Here is an 18,843-nt window from a genome sequence, read left to right on the forward strand (position 1 = left end):
TACGCCACTCCACTCTGCGCCACTCCACTCTACGCCACACCACTGTATACCACTCCACTCTACGCCACTCCACTCTATGCCACACCACTCTACGCCACTCCACTCTACGCCACTCCACTCTACGCCACTCCACTCTACGCCACTCCACTCCACTCTACGCCACACCACTGTATGCCACTCCACTCTGCGCCACTCCACTCTACGCCACTCCACTCTACGCCACTCCACTCTACGCCACACCACTCTACGCCACTCCACTCTACGCCACTCCACTCTACGCCACACCACTGCACTCCACTCCACTCTACGCCACTCCACTCTACGCCACACCACTCTACGCCACTCCACTCTGCGCCACTCCACTCTACGCCACTCCACTCTATGCCACTCCACTCTACGCCACTCCACTCTACGCCACTCCACTCTACGCCACTCCACTCTACGCCACTCCACTCTACGCCACTCCACTCTACGCCACTCCACTGTATACCACTCCACTCTACGCCACTCCACTCTACGCCACACCACTCTACGCCACTCCACTCTACGCCACTCCACTCTACGCCACTCCACTCTACGCCACTCCACTGTATGCCACTCCACTCTACGCCACTCCACTCTGCGCCACTCCACTCTACGCCACTCCACTCTACGCCACACCACTCTACGCCACTCCACTCTATGCCACTCCACTGTATACCACTCCACTCTACGCCACTCCACTCTGCGCCACTCCACTCTACGCCACACCACTGTATACCACTCCACTCTACGCCACTCCACTCTATGCAACACCACTCTACGCCACTCCACTCTACGCCACTCCACTCTACGCCACTCCACTCTACGCCACTCCACTCCACTCTACGCCACACCACTGTATGCCACTCCACTCTACGCCACTCCACTCTATGCCACACCACTCTACGCCACTCCACTCTACGCCACACCACTGTATGCCACTCCACTCTACGCCACACCACTGTATGCCACTCCACTCTACGCCACTCCACTCTACGCCACTCCACTCTACGCCACTCCACTGTATGCCACTCCACTCTACGCCACTCCACTCTGCGCCACTCCACTCTACGCCACTCCACTCTACGCCACTCCACTCTACGCCACTCCACTCTACGCCACACCACTGCACTCCACTCCACTCTACGCCACTCCACCCTGCGCCACTCCACTCTACGCCACTCCACTCTACGCCACACCACTGTATGCCACTCCACTCTGCGCCACTCCACTCTACACCACACCACTGTATGCCACTCCACTCTACACCACACCACTGTATGCCACTCCACTCTGCGCCACTCCACTCTACGCCACTCCACTCTACGCCACTCCACTCTACGCCACTCCACTCTACGCCACTCCACTCTACGCCACTCCACTCTACGCCACACCACTGTATACCACTCCACTCTACGCCACTCCACTCTACGCCACTCCACTCTACGCCACTCCACTCTACGCCACTCCACTCTGCGCCACACCACTCTACGCCACTCCACTCTACGCCACTCCACTCTATGCCACTCCACTCCACGCCACTCCACTCTACGCCACTCCACTCTATACCACTCCACTCTACGCCACTCCACTCTGCGCCACTCCACTCTACGCCACACCACTCTACGCCACTCCACTCTACGCCACTCCACTCTACGCCACTCCACTCTACGCCACACCACTGTATACCACTCCACTCTACGCCACTCCACTCTACGCCACACCACTCTACGCCACACCACTGCACTCCACTCCACTCTACGCCACTCCACTCTGCGCCACTCCACTCTACGCCACTCCACTCTGCGCCACTCCACTCTACGCCACTCCACTCTATGCCACTCCACTCTACGCCACTCCACTCTACGCCACTCCACTCTACGCCACTCCACTCTACGCCACTCCACTCTACGCCACTCCACTCTACGCCACTCCACTGTATACCACTCCACTCTACGCCACTCCACTCTACACCACTCCACTCTACGCCACTCCACTCTGCGCCACTCCACTCTACGCCACACCACTGTATACCACTCCACTCTATACCACTCCACTCTACGCCACTCCACTCTACGCCACTCCACTCTACGCCACTCCACTCTACACCACTCCACTCTATGCCATTCCACTCTACGCCACTCCACTCTACGCCACTCCACTCTACGCCACTCCACTCTACGCCACACCACTGCACTCCACTCCACTCTACGCCACTCCACTCTATGCCATTCCACTCTACGCCACTCCACTCTACGCCACTCCACTCTACGCCACTCCACTCTACGCCACACCACTGCACTCCACTCCACTCTACGCCACTCCACTCTGTGCCACTCCACTCTACGCCACTCCACTCTATGCCACTCCACTCTACGCCACTCCACTCTACGCCACACCACTGTATGCCACTCCACTCTGTGCCACTCCACTCTACGCCACTCCACTCTACGCCACTCCACTCTACCCCACTCCACTCTATGCCACTCCACTCTACACCACTCCACTCTGCGCCACACCACTCTACGGCACTCCACTCTACGCCACACCACTCTACGGCACTCCACTCTACGCCACTCCACTCTACGCCACACCACTGTATGCCACTCCACTCTACGCCACACCACTCTACGGCACTCCACTCTACGCCACTCCACTCTACGCCACTCCACTCTATGCCACACTACTCTACGCCACTCCACTCTACGCTACTGTACGCCACCCACTGCACTCCACTCCACTCTACGCTCTCTACTCTCCATACTGCGCCACTGTATGCCACCTATTTTACACACTCTATGCCACTCTACTCTACAACACACTATTAACTTTCAGCCATGCTGAACCCCAGCCACACTGGCATACAACATGGATAAAAGACATCGGGAAAGCCATTAGCTCTCACATAGGAGAGACCTATTGGCTTTGCCAATGCTTGTTTTGGTGAAATCAGTCTTAAAAAGGAGTAATTGCAACTTTGTTTTGTCGACCAGGAAGCAAGAGTGTGCATCACATCAATACTGTTAAAATGACAAAAAACAAGTAGCTATGAAAGGGGACAGGAATGCCAGAGAAATAAGTGGTAAAAAAAAGAAGGAAAAAAAAAAGCTGCATATTTGTGACGCGCTTCGCCTCGAGCACGAAATAAACATCGGAAACACATGAATCCCAGAAAGACACAAACCAGAGGCTGCCTTTGATGCCGGGGCAGGGGCGAGGGGCCTCAGATTACTGCTGGCAGCAGCCGTGCCAGGGGCAGCCTGGCCCTTCAAAGGACCCGTGCCAGGGGGCAGCCTGGCCCTTCAAAGGACCCACCCATGCCAGGGGCAGCCTGGCCCTTCAAAGGACTCACCCGTGCCAGGGGGCAGCCTGGCACTTCAAGGGCCCCGTGCCAGGGGGCAGCCTGGCACTACAAAGGGCCCACCCGTGCCAGGGGGCAGCCTGGCACTTCAAAGGACCCACCCATGCCAGGGGGCAGCCTGGCACCCCAAAGGCCCCGTGCCAGGGGGCAGCCTGGCCCTTCAAAGGACCCACCCATGCCAGGGGGCAGCCTGGCACCCCAAAGGCCCCGTGCCAGGGGGCAGCCTGGCCCTTCAAAGGACCCACCCATGCCAGGGGGCAGCCTGGCCCTTCAAAGGCCCCGTGCCAGGGGCAGCCTGGCACTTCAAAGGACCCACCCATGCCAGGGGGCAGCCTGGCACTTCAAAGGAACCACCCATGCCAGGGGGCAGCCTGGCCCTTCAAAGGACCCACCCATGCCAGGGGGCAGCCTGGCCCTTCAAAGGCCCCGTGCCAGGGGCAGCCTGGCCCTTCAAAGAACCCACCCATGCCAGGGGCAGCCTGGCACTTCAAAGGACCCACCCATGCCAGGGGGCAGCGTGGCACTTTAAAGGACCCACCCATGCCAGGGGGCAGCCTGGCACTTCAAAGGAACCACCCATGCCAGGGGGCAGCCTGGCACTTCAAAGGTCCTGCCCTCCCGCCCGTGCCAGACCTGCCATGTGCTGAGGCTTCCAGCGGCTCTTCCGAGAAGAAACACAAGTCAGATGTGGGGGCAGTGACGTCAGGGATGGACCCTGTCCAATGAGGCGCGTCTGTGCTGGGGGCCCCGGGGTCCTGGGTACCTCCAGCCTGGATCCATTTATCCCACTCCACCTCCACCCCACCTCCTGCCCCGGCCTCCACCCTACCTCCTGCCCCGGCCTCCACCCCACCTCCTGCCCCGGCCTCCACCCCATCTCCTGCCCCGGCCTCCACCCCACCGCCTGCCCCGGCCTCCACCCCATCTCCTGCCCCGGCCTCCACCCCACCTCCTGCCCCGACCTCCACCCCATCTCCTGCACCCACCGGCGGGGCAAGCTGTACTGGGGCTGTTTGTGCACACGCCTCCGTCACGTGTCCCTTGGAGGCAGTGTTCCTTGCATAGGCACACAGTGAAGATACTGCCTCACGGTGAAGATACTGCCTCACGGTGAAGATAGTGCCTCACGGTGAAGATACTGCCTCACGGTGAAGATACTGCCTCACGGTGAAGATACTGCCTCACGGTGAAGATACTGCCTCACGGTGAAGATAGTGCCTCACGGTGAAGATACTGCCTCACGGTGAAGATACTGCCTCACGGTGAAGATACTGCCTCACGGTGAAGATAGTGCCTCACGGTGAAGATACTGCCTCACGGTGAAGATACTGCCTCACGGTGAAGATACTTCCTCACAGTGAAGATACTGCCTCACGGTGAAGATACTGCCTCACGGTGGACATACTGCCTCACGGTGAAGATAGTGCCTCATGGTGAAGACAGTGCCTCATGGTGAAGACAGTGCCTCACGGTGAAGACAGTGCCTCACGGCTAAACTTTCGGCCACCTGCTTTGGCCTGCTTAAAATGCTCAAAAAAATTCTTCACCTTCTACCCATGGAGGCTAAACAGGTGGCCATCCAGGGTCTGATCCAGTCCCGCCTGGACTTCAATAACGTCCTGTATCTCGCGGCACCAGACTACACACTGCGGAGACTTCAAACAGTGCAGAACTGTGCAGCCCGGACACTGCTCCAGCTCCCACGCCGACAATCCATCAGAGCTGGTCTGACCAGTCTACACTGGTTGCCAGTCCACCAAAGAATCCACTTCAAAGCCTTGTGTATCGCCCACCAGGCCTTCTGGGACACAGGCCCCATTATCACCCGCGACCTAATCTCTCACTACCATCCAAGTAGAAACCTGCGGTCAACCCAGACCTTCATTGCCACCACACCCAGAATAAAAAGAGCCGGATCAGGCGGTAGCACCTTCGCCCATAACGCCTCCAAGCTGTGGAACGCCCTTCCCCTTCATCTGAGAGCTAACTCCAATCTTACCTCATTCCGGAAACAGCTCAAGACTCTTCTTTTCAACTCCCCACAGTAATTCCTGGTACTATCCCCGCCTGTGCCTAATCATCTGTTGGTCCCTTAGCGCTTGGACGCCCCCGGGCATCAATCGCGCTCTATAAATCCACTTACAATTACAATTACGGTGAAGACACTGCCTCACGGTGAAGATACTGCCTCGCGGTGAACATACTGCCTCACGGTGATGATACTGCCTCACGGTGAAGATACTGCCTCACGGTGAAGATAGTGCCTCACGGTGAAGATACTGCCTCGCAGTGAAGATACTGCCTCACGGTAAAGATACTGCCTCACGTTGAAGATACAGCCTTGTGGTGAAGATACTGCCTCACGGTGAAGATACTGCCTCACGGTGAACATACTGCCTCACGATGAAGATACTGCCTCACGGTGAAGATAGTGCTTCACGGTGAAGATACTGCCTCACGGTGAAGATACTGCCTCCCGGTGAAGATAGTGCCTCACAGTGAAGATAGTGCTTCACGGTGAAGATACTGCCTTACGGTGAAGATAGTGCTTCACGGTGAAGATACTGCCTCATGGTGAAGATAGTGCTTCACGGTGAAGAAGATACTGCCTCACGGTGAAGATACTGCCTCACGGTGAAGATACTGCCTCATGGTGAAGATACTACCTCGCGGTGAAGATACTGCCTCACGGTGAAGATAGTGCTTCACAGTGAAGATACTGCCTCACGGTGAAGATAGTGCCTCACGGTGAAGATACTGCCCCACGGTGAAGATACAGCCTCACGGTGAAGATAGTGCTTCACGGTGAAGATACTGCCTCACGGTGAAGATACTGCCTCGTGGTGAAGATACTGCCTCACGGTGAACATACTGCCTCACGATGAAGATACTGCCTCACGGTGAAGATACTGCCTCACGGTGAAGATAGTGCCTCACGGTGAAGGTAGTGCCTCACAGTGAAGATACTGCCTCACGGTGAAGATACTGCCTCACGGTGAAGACACTGCCTCGCGGTGAAGATAGTGCCTCACGGTGCAGACACTGCCTGATGGTGAAGATACTGCCTCGCGGTGAAGATAGTGCCTCACGGTGAAGACACTGCTTCACGGTGAAGATACTGCCCCGTGGTGAACATACTGCCTCACGGTGAAGATACTGCCTCGCGGTGAAGATAGTGCCTCACGGTAAAGATACTGCCTCACGGTGAAGATACTGCCTCGCAGTGAAGATAGTGCCTCACGGTGAAGACACTGCCTCACGGTGAAGATACTGCCTTGCGGTGAACATACTGCCTCAAGGTGAAGATACTGCCTCACGGTGAAGATAGTGCCTCACGGTAAAGATACTGCCTCACGGTGAAGATAGTGCTTCACTGTGAACATACTGCCTCACGGTGAAGATACTGCCTCACGGTGAAGATACTGCCTCACGGTGAACATACTGCCTCATGGTGTAGATAGTGCCTCGCGGTGAAGATACTGCTTCACGGTGAAGATACTGCCTCACGGTGAAGATACTGCCTCACGGTGAAGATACTGCCTCATGGTGAAGATACTGCCTCATGGTGAAGATACTGCCTCACGGTGAAGATAGTGCTTCACGGTGGAGATACTGACTCACGGTGAAGATAGTGCCTCACGGTGAAGATACTGCCTCACGGTGAAGATAGTGCTTCACGGTGAAGATACTGCCTCACTGTGAAGATACTGCCTCACTGTGAAGATAGTGCCTCACGGTGAAGATAATGCCTCACAGTGAAGATAATGCCTCACGGTGAAGATACTGCCTCACGATAAAGATACTGCCTCACTGTGAAGATACTGCCTCACGGTGAAGATAGTGCCTCACGATGAAGATACTGCCTCACTGTGAAGATACTGCCTCACGGTGAAGATAGTGCCTCACGATGAAGATACCGCCTCACGGTGAAGATAGTGCCTCACGGTGAAGATAGTGCCTCACGGTGATGATAGTACCTCATGGTGAAGATAGTGCCACATGGTGAAGATAGTACCTCATGGTGAAGATAGTGCCTCATGGTGAAGATAGTGCCTTATGGTGAAGATAGTGCCTCACAGTGAAGATACTGCCTCATGGTGAAGATACTGTTTCAAGGTGAAGATAGTGCCTCACGATGAAGATAGTGCCTCATGGTGAATGAATCTGCCTCACAATGAAGAGACACTGCCTCAAAGTGAAGATACTGCCTCACGGTGAAGTGATACTGCCTCACGGTGAAGTGACACTGCCTCACGGTGAAGATACTGCCTCACGGTGAAGTGACACTGCCTCACGGTAAAGTGACACTGCCTCACAGTGAAGATAGTGCCTCATGGTGAATGAATCTGCCTCACAGTGAATGAATCTGCCTCACGGTGAAGTGACACTGCCTCACGGTTAAGATACTGTCTTACGGTAAATACATGCTACCTCACTGTAAAGATACTGCCTCACGGGGAAGACACTCTGCCTCATAGTGAAGATACTGCCTCACGGGGCAGACACTCTGCCTCATGGTGAAGATACTGCCTCACGGGGCAGACACTCTGCCTCATAGTGAAGATACTGCCTCACGGGGAAGACACTCTGCCTCATGGTGAAGATACTGCCTCACGGGGCAGACACTCTGCCTCATAGTGAAGATACTGCCTCACGGGGCAGACACTCTGCCTCATAGTGAAGATACTGCCTCACGGGGCAGACACTCTGCCTCATAGTGAAGATACTGCCTCACGGGGCAGACACTCTGCCTCATGGTGAAGATACTGCCTCACGGGGCAGACACTCTGCCTCATAGTGAAGATACTGCCTCACGGGGAAGACACTCTGCCTCATGGTGAAGATACTGCCTCACGGGGCAGACACTCTGCCTCATAGTGAAGATACTGCCTCACGGGGCAGACACTCTGCCTCATGGTGAAGATACTGCCTCACGGGGCAGACACTCTGCCTCATGGTGAAGATACTGCCTCACGGGGCAGACACTCTGCCTCATGGTGAAGATACTGCCTCACGGGGCAGACACTCTGCCTCATAGTGAAGATACTGCCTCACGGGGCAGACACTCTGCCTCATAGTGAAGATACTGCCTCACGGGGCAGACACTCTGCCTCATAGTGAAGATACTGCCTCACGGGGCAGACACTCTGCCTCATGGTGAAGATACTGCCTCGCGGCGAATGAATCTACCTCACAGTGAAGAGGTGATGGAGCAAGGTGGAGAAACAAAATGTTGTACACCCCTTGTGAAGTCACACTTCGATAACATGTAATCTGAACTAATGGACTGGTGCATGAGAATAATCAACCTAGAATTAAAATGTGGACATACACACACACGTGGGAAACTAATCTCTGCTTATGTTGCAATTATAATTAACTAACTATGTAATGTTGTCGTGTCCTGTACTAATATGCTGCATTGATATAACGGAATGAAGCATAAATGTGCTTTTGTCTATGTATTTGTGGCCAGAAACGGGACCACGCATAAGTGTTGCTTATTTGCTAGGTAATTACTAATAGGGAAAAACTTAGTAAGGGGGGAGGATAACAGAAAGGCTATTTTTCAAAAATTAACGTTTATTTGTGTTTGTTTCTATGATAGTTCCCATTCTGACTCGAGAGGCCTGTGACAAGATGGAGTCACTGGTTTACTGTGACAGCCAAAGGTGCACGCGCAGCCGAAGAGATGAGGATGAATGCGAGCCGCTTGGGCCTGTGCGGAGGCGGTTCAAGGCCGCTGTGGCCTGGAAGTCTCGACGGCTGCCAAGTGATGAGAGCAATGGTTCTGAACGTGAGAACTTTACTTGAAGTTGCTGTGAGAAGTTGGCCTGATATATGATGCTCACTAGTTCTAGTGATCACCTTGTATCAGTCCAAATACCCCTTATGGTGATTGGTTGTAAGTCAACCTTATAGACCAGCTATCCTAGTGGTAGCATGGACAAAGCAGTCTTAGGCTAAACTCTTTTGGCATGTGAAGCCAGCTGTTTTACCACAATACAATCCCTTGAATACCAGATGAAAGGACACCACACAGGTTGTTATGAAAATAAACAGATATTTATTAACTAACATACACCTCTGAACTCTTTATGAGATCAGAGGGCTAAGCACATGACAATACTCAGGAAGAAATACGAGTTCGCACAATATTTACACGTGTGCCTTAGGGGCATGACAAACCATATACTACAAACAATGGAATGCGAGAAAGGAAAATACTGTAAAGAGATCCAGAGGCTGGAGGATCGCTGGGACTACGCTACGAACTAGGTAAGTAAGGAGCAGGAGGCCCACGGGACTCACGTGCAGAGTGGAAACTCTCACGCGGGATGCGTACCAACGTCTATGGATACTACAGTTTACAAAGTTACGGATTCCGGACGAACCCGGCTGGATGGAGGAAAAACAACAGTGGACCTGGACACTAGGATAGTGAACACAGACTTCAGTACCTAGAAGCTTTAGTTACCTAACCCACAGGCTGCGGGTGCATAGGGCTGAAGTGGTGTCGGGTTTGCTGCGTTGATCCCGGTGATGCCTGAAACAAGGAGTTGCTGGCAGGCAGCCAGATGCAGGAGTCCGGTGGTTCCCAGGATGGAACTAGGAAGGAGAAGTCCTGAAAGGGAAGGGGACAGAGTCTCGGTCACTGGCCAGTGACGGTGCTGGAACCAGGAGGGAACCAGGGGCTGTCGCCGCGTTCAGGTGAAGGAAGGGTCGCTTCTCTCTGTAGCTGCGCGGACCAGGAGCTGCTCTTCATGACCAGGCTGGAGGCACGAGCTGTCCCACGTAGTCTGCTGCTGATGGCGGTGTTGGATCGTCGATCTGGTCAACAGGCCTTGGCAAATGCAAGCCACGCGGTGGAACAAAGATGGCGTCTGGTGCGGACCAGGAGGGTCCGGGGTACTTCTCTTTTACAAGGAAGCAAGGGCCAGTCTGGGGGACCAGACTAGCAGTGTTGAAATCTTCGGGTCGTCGTCTCAGAGATCACGAGCCAGCCGGCAAGTGACCAGACAACAGGAAGGGCAGCAACCGGGCAAAAGGGCCCCACGCAGATCACGGGGATGCTGGGGGGCTGGTCTTTGGTGCAGGAGCTGCGTCGATGTGGGGCTTCTCAGTCCCCAGTGCACTCACTCGAGGATCCCTCGGGGGTCGTGCTGGAAGCGCTGTGCAGGTTTCTTCGAAATGGCCGTCTCCACGTTGCTCGTCGCACCCACGGGTCCCAGCTGTGCTGTGGATGTGGGTAGAGGTCAGAGGGGTCTGGAGGTCCAGATCTCGTTGAGCTGGGTCGTTGGGTTCCAGGAAGGAAGGACTTGCAGCAAACCGCACAGGAGCTTGATGGTGCCTGCGAAGCAGGATGGTCACTCCCTGACCATAGGGGAGATTCTTCAGTCTTCTGATGTCCAGGAGGTCGAAGGTCAAGAGTTCTTCGTGGAAGTTGTCAAGATTAATCTAACTGGGAATGGGACCAGCTCCTACCTTTATTCCGCTAAAGGGGGCTGCACTACGACTAGGTCCCTCCCCTGGGTGGGACCAGGAAGGGGGGTGGTTACACCCCCTATCCTTTGTCCGGTTTCCCGCCAGAGCTGGGGCTGGAGTGACCCAGCAACTGGTTGGAACCGGTGTATGCACAGGGCACCTTGTGTGCCCCAGGCATGTCTCATTCCTTTCAGCCTTGGCCTACATAATACACAAAATCCTGTCTGGGGTGGTGCTAGCACCTCCCAAGGCAGGAAACCCTTTGTCCAGGCCTCCCTCACTGGAAGGACTCCCAGCAGCAGGAGGTCAGACTTGTGTCTGTGGTGGCAGCATCCATTTTGTGATGCTAAGGCTCTGTTTAACTTTAACCGGGGTTCACAGTTACATACATGTCGTGTCCCTCCAGAAGGGTGGAATGCTACCCCCGTCGCCAGAATTGGCGAGGGGGTAGTATTCCAATTCGTATGACACCTTACTCGACATGTTTTGATAATGCTATGCCAAAGTTAGCATATAACCGCGAGGATTATAATGCATTTAAGAGTATATGGTATAGCGTTATCATGGAACAGCTATTAGGACTTGGTTCCGCAAGCTGCAAACGGGCTCAGCTCATGCCAGAGCGCCATCTCACACGATTCCAAGCACTCTGCCTTCAGGATTGATAAGGCCTGCCATAGGAGTGACTGATAGGAATATATGTGTCCATTTTAGGTTTAGATATAGGAAACTATATCTAAAGCAAAGGGTGATTACACCACCTTGCCCCCAGCTGTCGTGCAGCCAGTTGTGTCTGTTTAGGTGGCCAGCCAGGGGGGGCATAATGCATGCTTCAGCCCCTGGTAGGCCCTGGGTACACCTATGCCCTGGATACCTAAGGTATACTGTACAGGGACTGATAAGGTGGCCCAGTACCAATTGGTGAATGCACCTAGGGTACATGGTGTCCATTTTAACAGAGAGAGCAGGAAGCCTGGGGCCCTGAATAGCAGAATCCCAGGCCAACTAAGTAAAAAACCAGCAAAACACTAGGCAAAAAGTTGGGGGCAACCATAGTCAGATATCCACCTTCCTACAGTTGCAAACTAAGGAAACTCGACTAGGCCGGACTAAGAAAGACAATGTGGGCATTAAAAACCCCTGACAGGAAGAAAAATGTATAATGCGACAATGAGGTTATGCTCATCCACCCCCGAATTGACCAATGAGGACTCGACTTTTCTCCGAAAGTTTCTCTTTTAGGTAGATAGAGCTAGTGAAAAAGGTATAAAAAGTGCTGATTTTACCGAGTAAAAAACTTCTTCTTAATTTCCTCCAGAGATGCTGCCGGATTGCTGATGTTCCTGTGATGTAAGACTCTTTTTCTTGACTTATGACTTTTCTTTGCAGGAATGGCACTTTAGTGAGGGATTTAGTTGGGGAGTTAGGAGAATGGACTTTGGGAACTATCTGTCTTTTGCTAATAATGGCGTTCTGAACCTAAAATGTTAACGTTCATTTCTGAAATTTTCTAAAATAAATGAAATTAACTGTTTGCTCTCTGTTACTGGGGCCTTTCCCTGCCCTCTGTCCTTTTGACCTCTTCCCTGCTCCCTGTAGCAGGCTTCTGTCCTTTCTCTCTGCCCATTCTCTCTGTCCCTTCTCTCTGTCCCTGCTCTCTGTCCCTTCTCTCTGTCCCTTCTCTCTGTCCCTTCTCTCTGTCCCTTCTCACTGTCCATTTCTCTGTCCCTGCTCTCTGTCCCTTCTCTCTGTCCCTGCTCTCTGTCCCTTCTCTCTGTCCCTGCTCTCTGTCCCTTCTCTCTGTCCCTTCTCTCTGTCCCTTCTCTCTGTCCCTTCTCTCTCTCCCTTCTCCCTGTCCCTTCTCTGTCCCTTCTCTCTGTCCCTTTTCTCTGTCCCTTCTCTGTCCCTTCTCTGTCCCTTCTCTCTGTCCCTTCTCTCTGTCCCTTCTCTCTCTCCCTTCTCTCTGTCCCTTCTCTCTGTCCCTTCTCTCTGCCCCTTCTCTCTGTCCCTTCTCTGTCCCTTCTCTGTCCCTTCTCTCTGTTCCTGCTCTCTGTCCCTTCTCTCTGTCCCTTCTCTCTGTCCCTTCTCTCTCTCCCTTCTCTCTGTCCCTTCTCTCTGTCCCTTCTCTCTGTCCCTTTTCTCTGTTCCTTCTCTGTCCCTTCTCTCTGTCCCTTCTCTGTCCCTTCTCTCTGTCCCTTCTCTCTGTCCCCTCTCTCTCTCCCTGTCTCTCTGTCCCTTCTCTCTGTCCCTTCTCTCTGTCCCTTCTCTGTCCCTTCTCTCTGTCCCTGCTCTCTGTCCCTTCTCTCTGTCCCTGCTCTCTGTCCCTTCTCTCTGTCCCTGGAGTCTGTGCAGGTTTTCTTTCCTCGGATTCTCTGTCCCCTCTCTCTGTCCCTTCTCTCTGTCCCTTCTCTCTCTCCCTTCTCTCTGTCCCTTCTCTGTCCCTTCTCTCTGTCCCTTCTCTCTGTCCCTTCTCTGTCCCTTCTCTCTGTCCCTGCTCTCTGTCCCTTCTCTCTGTCCCTTCTCTGTCCCTAATCTCTGCCCCTTCTCTCTGTCCCTTCTCTCTGTCCCTTCTCTGTCCCTTCTCTCTGTCCCTTTTCTCTGTCCCTGCTCTCTGTCCCTTCTCTGTCCCTAATCTCTGTCCCTTCTCTCTGTCCCTTCTCTCTGTCCCTTCTCTGTCCCTTCTCTCTGTCCCTTTTCTCTGTCCCTGCTCTCTGTCCCTTCTCTCTGTCCCTGCTCTCTGTCCCTTCTCTGTCCCTTCTCTCTGTCCCTTCTCTCTGTCCCTGCTCTCTGTCCCTTCTCCCTGTCCCTTCTCTCTGTCCCTTCTCTCTGTCCCTTCTCTGTCCCTTCTCTCTGTCCCTTCTCTGTCCCTTCTCTCTGTCCCTTCTCTGTCCCTTCTCTGTCCCTAATCTCTGTCCCTTCTCTCTGTCCCTTCTCTCTGTCCCTTCTCTGTCCCTTCTCTCTGTCCCTTCTCTCTGTCCCTTCTCTGTCCCTTCTCTCTGTCCCTTCTCTCTGTCCCTTCTCTGTCCCTTCTCTCTGTCCCTGCTCTCTGTCCCTTCTCTCTGTCCCTTCTCTGTCCCTAATCTCTGCCCCTTCTCTCTGTCCCTTCTCTCTGTCCCTTCTCTGTCCCTTCTCTCTGTCCCTTTTCTCTGTCCCTGCTCTCTGTCCCTTCTCTGTCCCTAATCTCTGTCCCTTCTCTCTGTCCCTTCTCTCTGTCCCTTCTCTGTCCCTTCTCTCTGTCCCTTTTCTCTGTCCCTGCTCTCTGTCCCTTCTCTCTGTCCCTGCTCTCTGTCCCTTCTCTATCCCTTCTCTCTGTCCCTTCTCTCTGTCCCTGCTCTCTGTCCCTTCTCTCTGTCCCTGCTCTCTGTCCCTTCTCTGTCCCTTCTCTCTGTCCCTTCTCTCTGTCCCTTCTCTGTCCCTTCTCTCTGTCCCTTCTCTCTGTCCCTTCTCTGTCCCTGGAGTCTGTGCAGGTTTTCTTTCCACGGATTCTCTGTTCCTGGTTCTTGCCCCCAGTCCTGGTCTCCACCTTCCTGAACTCTCTTCCTCTTCTCCGTCCTCGCGGTCTTTGACCTACAAATGATTACTTTAATAATTATTTTTAATCACCATATTGCAGTGACTATAATTCACTCCATAGGCCTGATCCACGTCAGAGCCCTGGGTCCGAGGCCTGATCCACGTCAGAGCCCTGGGTCCGAGGCCTGATCCACGTCAGAGCCCTGCTGTTGTCCGAGCCCTGGGTCCGAGCATTGATAGCCGAGGCCTGCTTCCTGTCCGTGTCCTGCTGTCCGAGGCCTGCTCCCTGTCCGAGGCTGTCTCTTTGGACAGGTCCGCACGTGCAGACCTGTCAGGAGCGCAGACGGTGCCCCCCCCCCCCACCCGCCCCCAGCTCTGAATATTCCGCCGCTGCCCCCGCCTTTGACATGGACAGCCCGGGCCGCACTGGCTGTCACTGGGTGATGGATGGGCCGGAGCACGACCTGTGATTGACAGGTGCCCTTGGAAGCCTCCGGGGCCCCGTGGAATGTGCGCGGGGTGTGGCCCCTGCCGAGGGAAGAGGCCCCCAGGCTGGGTATGTGGGCATCCGTACTGGGTGGGCATGATGGCCTCCGTACTGAGGGGTGGGTATGTGGGCTCTATGATAAGATTGTGGTCTAGCAGCAGGATGTGTGTGGGTAGCCATGCCTAGCCGTGTCTAGGAGCAGGATGTGTGAGGGTAGCCATGCCTAGCCGTGTCTAGGAGCAGGATGTGTGTGGGTAGCCATGCCAAGCCGTGTCTAGGAGCAGGATGTGTGTGGGTAGCCATGCCAAGCCGTGTCTAGGAGCAGGATGTGTGTGGGTAGCCATGCCTAGCTGTGTCTAGGAGCAGGATGTGTGTGGGTAGCCATGCCTAGCCGTGTCTAGGAGCAGGATGTGTGAGGGTAGCCATGCCTAGCCGTGTCTAGGAGCAGGATGTGTGTGGGTAGCCATGCCTAGCTGTGTCTAGGAGCAGGATGTGTGTGGGTAGCCATGCCTAGCCCTGTCTAGGAGCAGGATGTGTGTGGGTAGCCATGCCTAGCCGTGTCTAGGAGCAGGATGTGTGTGGGTAGCCGTGCCTAGCCATGTCTAGGAGCAGGATGTGTGTGGGTAGCCATGCCTAGCCGTGTCTAGGAGCAGGATGTGTGTGGGTAGCCATGCCTAGCTGTGTCTAGGAGCAGGATGTGTGTGGGTAGCCATGCCTAGCTGTGTCTAGGAGCAGGATGTGTGTGAGTAGCCATGCCTAGCCATGGTCTAGGAGCAGGATGTGCGTGCGTAGCCATGCCTAGCTGTGTCTAGGAGCAGGATGTGTGTGGGTAGCCATGCCTAGCCGTGTCTAGGAGCAGGATGCTTGTGGGTAGCCATGCCTAGCTGTGTCTAGGAGCAGGATGTGTGTGGGTAGCCATGCCTAGCCCTGTCTAGGAGCAGGATGTGTGTGGGTAGCCATGCCTAGCCGTGTCTAGGAGCAGGATGTGTGTGGGTAGCCATGCCTAGATGTGTCTAGGAGCAGGATGTGTGTGGGTAGCCAGGCCTAGCTGTGTCTAGGAGCAGGATGTGTGTGAGTAGCCATGCCTAGCCATGGTCTAGGAGCAGGATGTGCGTGCGTAGCCATGCCTAGCTGTGTCTAGGAGCAGGATGTGTGTGGGTAGCCATGCCTGGCCGTGTCTAGGAGCAGGATGTGTGTGGGTAGCCATGCCTAGCCGTGTCTAGGAGCAGGATGTGTGTGGGTAGCCATGCCTAGCTGTGTCTAGGAGCAGGATGTGTGTGGGCAGCCTTGCCTAGCCCTGTCTAGGAGCAGGATGTGTGTGGGTAGCCATGCCTAGCTGTGTCTAGGAGCAGGATGTGTGTGGGTAGCCATGCCTGGCTGTGTCTACGAGCAGGATGTGTGAGGGTAGCCATGCCTAGCTGTGTCTAGGAGCAGGATGTGTGTGGGTAGCCATGCCTAGCTGTGTCTAGGAGCAGGATGTGTGTGAGTAGCCATGCCTAGCCATGGTCTAGGAGCAGGATGTGTGTGCGTAGCCATGCCTAGCTGTGTCTAGGAGCAGGATGTGCGTGGGTAGCCATGCCTAGCTGTGTCTAGGAGCAGGATGTGTTTGGGCAGCCTTGTCTAGCCATGGTCTAGGAGCAGGATGTGTGTGGGTAGCCATGCCTAGCCATGGTCTAGGAGCAGGATGTGTGAGGGTAGCCATGCCTAGCCGTGTCTAGGAGCAGGATGTGTGAGGGTAGCCATGCCTAGCCGTGGTCTAGGAGCAGGATGTGTGTGGGTAGCCACGCCTAGCTGTGTCTATGAGCAGGATGTGTGTGGGTAGCCATGCCTAGCCGTGTCTAGGAGCAGGATGTGTGTGGGTAGCCATGCCTAGCCGTGTCTAGGAGCAGGATGTGTGTGGGCAGCCTTGCCTAGCCCTGTCTAGGAGCAGGATGTGTGTGGGTAACCATGCCTAGCTGTGTCTAGGAGCAGGATGTGTGTGGGTAGCCATGCCTGGCTGTGTCTACGAGCAGGATGTGTGAGGGTAGCCATGCCTAGCCGTGTCTAGGAGCAGGATGTGTGTGGGTAGCCATGCCTAGCTGTGTCTAGGAGCAGGATGTGTGTGGGTAGCCATGCCTAGCCCTGTCTAGGAGCAGGATGTGTGTGGGTAGCCATGCCTAGCCATGGTCTAGGAGCAGGATGTGTGTGGGTAGCCATGCCTAGCTGTGTCTAGGAGCAGGATGTGTGTGGGTAGCCATGCCTAGCAGTGTCTAGGAGCAGGATGCGCTTGCGTAGCCATGTCTAGCTGTGTCTAGGAGCAGGATGTGCGTGCGTAGCCATGCCTGGCTGTGTCTAGGAGCAGGATGTGTGTGGGTAGCCATGCCTAGCTGTGTCTAGGGGCAGGATGTGTGTGAGTAGCCATGCCTAGCCATGGTCTAGGAGCAGGATGTGCGTGCGTAGCCATGCCTAGCTGTGTCTAGGAGCAGGATGTGCGTGGGTAGCCATGCCTAGCTGTGTCTAGGAGCAGGATGTGTGTGGGCAGCCTTGCCTAGCCATGGTCTAGGAGCAGGATGTGTGAGGGTAGCCATGCCTAGCCGTGGTCTAGGAGCAGGATGTGTGTGGGTAGCCATGCCTGGCTGTGTCTAGGAGCAGGATGTGCGTGCTTAGCCATGCCTAGCCATGTCTAGGAGCAGGATGTGTGTGCGTAGCCATGCCTAGCTGTGTCTAGGAGCAGGATGTGTGTGCGTAGCCATGCCTAGCTGTGTCTAGGAGCAGGATGCGCTTGCGTAGCCATGCCTAGCTGTGTCTAGGAGCAGGATGTGTGTGCGTAGCCATGCCTAGCTGTGTCTAGGAGCAGGATGTGTGTGCGTAGCCATGCCTAGCCGTGGTCTAGCAGCAGGATCCTGGATGTGTGTGGGTGGCAGTGCCTAGCTGTGAGTTACGTGGACTGGGAGCCTAGGTAGCTTAGCTTAGTGCGCTGCCTGATTTGTATTTTGCTGTTTCAGTCATTGCATCCAGATAAATGATACAAGTAACATCATACCTACACCAAAGTCAGGACTATTGGCTTTGTCAATGGTTGTTAGTTGCATAAGACAAATAAGAAGCAACCATGGCTTGTGTATAATATTGAAAAAGCTTCCACTTAAAGCCCAGGTGACACCAGGACAATGTTGCTGCTCCTGAGATTCTAAAAGAGAAGAGAAATCCAGAGAGAAAGTGACTCATTGAAGGATTCCCTTCCCCTACAAGGCTCACCTGGCATGACGTCATGCCGTAACTTCTCCAGTAGTGAGAAGTGAGCAGTGTGTGCACGTGCACATCGATGTGCCTGCTGTCACTGCAGTCTGGAAAAAAGCAAAGCAGAGCCCGATAGAGACCGGTTCTGAGTCCCCATTTAAAACAAGCATTTACAATGCAATAGATCTCGCATTCACGTGAGGTTTGAGCTATTGGCATTGTATATGACAATGCCTTTTATTTATGTTTTGGGTTTTAAAACATACATTAAAGGCACTGTCATTTACAATTCTAATAGCTTATACTCTCGCAAGTCTTGCATTCCAATAAAGGGCCTGCTCAACCGCTTGTTAGATTGTAAATATCAGAGGAAGAGACCGGCCTGCGACGTCTTCAAAGTAGTGATAAATAGGGCAGTGAAGACGTGTAAGTGTTGTAAATTCAAAGTGTGAAGTAAGAGTTACATATGATCCGAGCTATAAACATTAAGAAAGCGCTCAACACCTTTTGCTCTGTGATTACACTGTCACGGCTCAGGAGAAAGAGCGGGGTGCGACTATTTCCCACACTCTCGTGATTTGAGCATGCAGTGTGGCATTGCGTAATGTCATTGCTATCTTTAGCCTAATAAAAAAAACAGCTGTATTAGGGCCCTGTCTTCACCTCCTGGTGCAGGGCGGGCTGTGCTTTATGCCAGGCATGGAGGGAGGGAGGGATGGTCTTGGCAGCAGCTGCTGCCTCGTTCAGTGCCCCTGCT

Source organism: Lissotriton helveticus, chromosome 11, assembly GCF_964261635.1.
Source record: "Lissotriton helveticus chromosome 11, aLisHel1.1, whole genome shotgun sequence".
Classification (NCBI taxonomy): domain Eukaryota; kingdom Metazoa; phylum Chordata; class Amphibia; order Caudata; family Salamandridae; genus Lissotriton; species Lissotriton helveticus.